We start from the raw sequence: 6,000 nt of genomic DNA on the forward strand, positions 1-6,000 counted from the left end.
CTCTACTTGATCAGCCTACGGTACTCACAGCATCACAGGATGTTCGGGGTTGGAAGGGAGCCAAGGAGATCATCGAGTCCAACCCCCCCTTCAGGACAATACTATCTAACACAGATCACAGAGGAACACATCCAGACAGGCCTTGAAAGTCTCCAGAGCAGGAGACTCCACAACCTCTGTGGGAAGCCTATTCCAGTGCTCTGTGACCTTTACAGTAAAGAAGTTCCCCTTGTGTTGAGGTGGAACCTCTTTTGCTGCAACTTACACCCATTGCTACTTGTCCTATCACAGGGAGCAGTGAGCAGAGCCTGTCCCAGCCCTCCTGGCCAGCCCTCAGATACTTATAAACATTTATCAAATCCCCTCTAAGCCTTCTCCAGACTAATCTCACCCACCTCCTGTGGACAATAATGTGGAGGAAATCAAGGATGAGAGGTACAGTGGAGGTGCTGTTAGAGCACTTAGCCTCACATTACAGATGGAAACTTCTCTGCATTATCCCAGTAGTGTGCATGTCAGTACAGTGGATCAGCTGTGGCCTGCTCTCCCAAAAGAGGTCAAAGGATGCCTCCCACCATCAAATAGTTAATTCTTCCTTAGATTTTACAAATATTTCTGAACTCAGTGTAAACAACTGACTTCAGTTTCCAGGCATTGGTTGCCATTGTACCTTTCTCTTCCTGGTTAAACAGCCTTTCAGGAGCCAGAATTTTCTCTCTTAGAGGTGCTTTTGTGCTGCAGTCATGCCCTATTTAGTTACTTCTTGAAGAGCTAAAAGGTTAAGCTCTCCACTTCTCTCTCAGTACCAGGTATCTCCTCTGATCCTAGCCTCGAACACCCATTCTATTTTTTTCAGTCTCCCTGCTCGTGGGCTTTTCAAGTGCCATTAAGGACAGTATGCTCAGACACAGTATTAGACCTTTGTTCTCCTTTACCTGGGGTGCAGAAACACAATCACACCTCTTGTTCTGTCTCTTGCTTCTCTGCAGACACTGTGCAATAACCTGGTGCTGATAGCCTGGGAAGAGCACCACATTTATTTCTGGGCTCCACAGTGGTCTCTGGATGAATTTGCTCAGGATGGATGCCATGTTTCCCTTTAAGCTCCATGAGCTTCTTTTTGTCCTCACCTAAGAAAACAGGTGGTGATATTATTTCTGCTGACACCGCGCTGGACTAATTGTTCTCTGCTTTCCCCAGAGAACTGAGGTATGCAGATCTTGTGCCTGCATCATAACTGAAACCTTCTCCCAAACTCATGAAAGATACATAGTGGTGAAACAACCACTATGAGACCATGCTTGGCTGTTTGTAAAGGTTGGATAAGAGGCACCTTGCTGATTGTGCTTGGAGAGATCTCAACATGTGTGATTTTCAGTCAGGAGAGCGATGTACGCTTGATAGCTTGCAGCTAATACCATCTCCCTCCTGCAATTAATTAAGTGTTGCCAGATCAGCAGCAAGTTCCTGAACTGGGAAGAACTGCAGACAGGTGCTGTACTCATACCGTCAGCAGCTCACCCATAAAAATCATGCAGATGAGGTGATATATTGGAAAGCCTCACAGGTGAGCAGAGGCTAGTAAGCTGTTGGGTACTGAGCTGAGCAGAGACAGTATCTGGGCAATACCCTGAGGATTCATCCCCACCTGAAATAAAACAGTACAAACATGTTTCATATAGTCACAGAATCATAGAATGGTCTGGGTTGGAAGGGACCTCCACAGGTCATCTAGGCTAGTCCAACCCCTTCTGAGGTCAGCAGCAGCAGCATCCTCAACTAGATCACGTTGCCCAGAGTCCTGTCAAGTCTCACCTTGAATATCTCCAGGGACAGGGCCCCAACCACCTCCCTGGGCAGCCTGTTCCAGTGTTCCACCACCCTCATAGTGAAGAACCTGTTCCTAACATCCAATCTAAATCTGATCTTCTCTGCTTTGAAGGCATTGCCCCTTGTCCTATCACCACAGGTCTTTGTAAACAGTCTCTCTGCAGCCTTCTTGTAGCCCCCTTTGGGTACTGAGAGGTCACTATTAGTTCTCCCCAGAGCCTCGTCTTCTCCAGGCTGAACAACCCCAACTTCTTTAGCCTGTCTTCATAGCAGAGGTGCTCCAACCCCCTGATGATTTCTGTGGCCCTCCTCTGGACCTGCTCCATCAGGTCCATGTCTTTCCTGTATTGAGGCCTCCAGAGCTGGATGCAGCACTCCAGGTGAGGTCTCACCAGAGCAGAGCAAAGTGGCAGAGTCACCTCTCTGGATCTGCTGGCAATGCTGCCTTTGAAGCATGGTTCACTCTGTACCACCAATGCACTTGAAGTTGCATTTTTCAACCTAGGCTATAAGGTACACATCTTATTACGTGGCGAAGTGTTAGATCATGCAGAAATTAATGTGGCAGAGAAGGAAAACAAATGAGTCTCTTCCAAACCACTGCCTAAATCAACTTTCTGTCTTGTGGGAAACATTTTGTTGTGATGCTTTGTTTACACTCTTTCTGAATTGCTTCAGCAACTTTAGCATCAATGCAACTTTAGTCCTAGCCAAAGCAGAAACTGTATTGATCTCATGGCAAAATGCATTTTGAACTGAGACTGTTATGAAATACAACAATCTCAGCAAAGCTATGGCTTGTACTCTTTCATACTGTATGTTTGTGGGGTTTTGTTTGGTTTTGTTTTGCTTGCTTGGCTTTTTTTTTTCCCCCTTTGCAACTAATTATTTCAGGAACAGGTGATAGGGGAGAAGGTGAATGCCTCTACAGACACATGTTCAATCTCAGCCATTTAAAAAACAATTACTTGTAATCTCTCCAAATTTATTAACTTGCACAGGGTTTAGTATCACACAACCTTGGTAGGAGCTGGACAGGGAATTCAACAGCAACAAACTGTCCATGTATTTAAGTGTTCAGCCTATAAAACTGCAGTGATAGTGCAGCTCAAAGACACTCCATTGTGTAAGCTTGTGTGACCTCACATATTTTACTTTATGTTTATAGTCACTGGGAACTCTCAGTACTTCTCTGTTGTTCTTGAAGACCATTTTTACTTCACAGCTTAGGTATTAATTTCTCCTATTAAAGGCAAGCAGGAATGTCATGAAGAAGTCAGAATCCAGCCAAGGAATGGGAGAGGATGATCAGTAACTATGAATCATCAATGTCTAATGCCATCATTAATTTTACACGAAAGGAGTCAGAAGAGACAGCTGCAGTCAGAGATGCTGCAAGAACTGACATCAGCTGGCAGGGTCTCATGCACCACATACAGCTTTGCTTTGCCTCTGTGGTACTACTTCTGTCTCCCTCCAGCTGTCTCTGGTGTTTGCAAGCATGGTGCTTCCTCCCTTTGTTTTTCTTGGGGCAGATACAGACTGTAAGGCTGGGAGGCACGAATATCCTTGTTTTAATCCTCCTGCTGAAAGACCTGCTCTGATCTGACACAGAAAGAAAGAGACAAAGAGCAGCATCTCCTGGGAGATGAGAAATATGCAAGGAAGACCTGACACTCATTTTCTTGCATTAAAAACTATCTGGATATCTGCGTGCTTTCATCCAGCCATGGTGCCAGAAATGAGATGTAGGAATGCAGGATCTGGCCAAGACCCACATTTCACTGAACCTTATAGAAGCATAGAATCATAGAATGGTTTAACTTGGAAAGGACCTCAAAGATCATCCAGTTCCAACTCCCCCACCATAGGCAGGGACACCTCCCACTAGAACAGGTCACTCAAGGCCTCATCCAACCTGGCCTTGAACACCTCCCGGGAGAGAGCATCCACAGCCTCCCTGGGCAACCTCTTCCAGTGTCTCACCACCCTCACTGTGTGAATCCAGTTGCAATGAGAAGCAAGATTGCAGAGGAAGGTGTAATGATCCTCCAGCAATTTCTGGCTCAGCTGGAGATTCCTGGCTGTGGGCTATGCTACCTTTCTGCTGCCAGCATGCTCCTTTCCTCCTGCAGCAGTTATGCAGAGAAGCTCAGAAGCACAGCAGAGGCTTAGTGTGGAGCAAGTGTGACTGACGATGCCTTCAGCAGGACCCATCCTGGCCCTGTGCCCATATATTTGCCTAGTGCATGTTCCTGCTACAACTTGACTATCCCTATCCTAGAACATGAAGGACAGGAAAGAAAACCTTGGCAAGCCAAGAGGAAAGCCATTTCCTGGTGCAGGCAGGGACACAGGGATGGCTGCAGGGTGGGTTTCTGGGGCAATACTTGTGCTTGCAATAACAGAGGTTGATAAAGTGGCCACAATTAGCTTTTACAGGATCAGGGAAAGGCAGGCTGATAGCTGATGAAGGAAAGGCTTTGCAGTGCAATGCCAACTCTGGCATCCTCCTTCCCTCTACCAGGGTGCACAACTGACTTTCTGTAACTTGGCTTCTGGCAGTGATCACTCAAGGTTGCGATTCCCCTGCTGCCTGGAGGCTCCCAGTGTACTCTCTGAAGCAGGAGGAGGTTGTGCAGGTGCACACATCTACAGCCCTCTCATGACTTTAGAGGGAGCAGGGCTAGGAAATAATCAGCTCTCTGGAATTGCTCTCTGCTTATGCATTAACTCATGCATAAGTGCTTACTTCAGTGTACTTGGCCTCTGGAGATGGGATGGAGGAACCCACACAAACTGGTAGTTAGCTTGAGAATATCATGTAGTAGGATTTCCTTAGCTTAGTTAGAACATTTGTTGTTTCTTATTTTGTGTTGTAAGCCTATTGCATGCAAATGTTTCTGCATCATGTTATTTTGAGAGTGGAATTACCCAGCTATCCATCCCCCAGTATCCATCCCTTGAGTAACTGAGGCATAGCCTTACCTTTCCATTTGCAACTTGTTCTGAAATGAAATCCTGATCCTTCAGTTACTGAAGCTGTGTGAGATTCTTGCCTCCCTCGGAGCCTTTACTATATCCAGTTTGCACTCATCTATCACCTGCAAATATTGCTTGGCAAGGGTGTGATTTCACCTAATCACTCCACGTTCACTTTCTGAGGAAGTTCAGGAGCTGCCCCAGCATGCATGCAAGCTACACATCAACAACAGGTCTGCCTGATGCTTCCCTTACTACTCACTCACAAAAGGCGAAAGGGAGTCGGAGGCTGAACATTTTCTACAGAGCTTAACTGTGTAATACTTGAGAGCAGAAAAGCTCCCGTCTCTGCCTACAGCTCACTTTCAGCTGCAAAAGACCATCTGGACAACGACAACCTCCATTATGATCTTTTCCATCGCACCAGCCCATTAGAGTAGCTAAGTCTTCCATGTCGGTGCCAGTAGGTGGCATAGCTTACGCTCTTACATGCCTGAAAGCTAAGCAAAGCATTCGTCCTTGCCTGTAGAGGTGTACCTTCTTGGAAAGTCTCACAACCTTTCTCAGCACGGCAACAACATCCAAACCCAGTGCCTAAATTTAGGCTGGCAATTATTCTGGTTTCAAACCACCAGAGGAATGAAGCTGTGTGACCACTTCCCTGGTGGAATTACTGGGGCAGAAAACCGACATGCTTTCGCCCTGTATCATGGCAGAACTGTGAACAGGGAGGCATGATGTGGTTACCTGTGATATTAAAGAACTGCAATCCATGACCTTGTGCTTCCTACAGTGGTGTGCTAATGCAGTCTCTCAGCGGAGCTGGGCCGCTGGCAATTACAGCACCAGCTTGCGCTGGGTTGCAACCAGGCTTGCAATCATGTTGTGTCACTCCATGGCACAGACTGACAAAGATGGGGCTGTGCCATCTCTCTTCCCAGTGGATAGCCATTTCCTGTCCTGGAAATAAAGTGCATGGGACATCAGTTCTTTATCATAAAAAGACTTGAGAGAGTTTTCCAAGTGGATGTTGAAAGTTCCTGAGTCTGGCACTGAAAACGCAGCTTTGCTGAGAATCAGCACTCCACGAAGGGGAACTTGGCAGGACAAGGATAGCTATGGTGCCATCAAAGGAGATGGCTGTCTACAGGCTGAAGAGAGAGGAGGGGTATATAAGGAGAAAGGCAA

Source organism: Pogoniulus pusillus, chromosome Z (genome assembly GCF_015220805.1).
Source record: "Pogoniulus pusillus isolate bPogPus1 chromosome Z, bPogPus1.pri, whole genome shotgun sequence".
NCBI lineage: Eukaryota > Metazoa > Chordata > Aves > Piciformes > Lybiidae > Pogoniulus > Pogoniulus pusillus.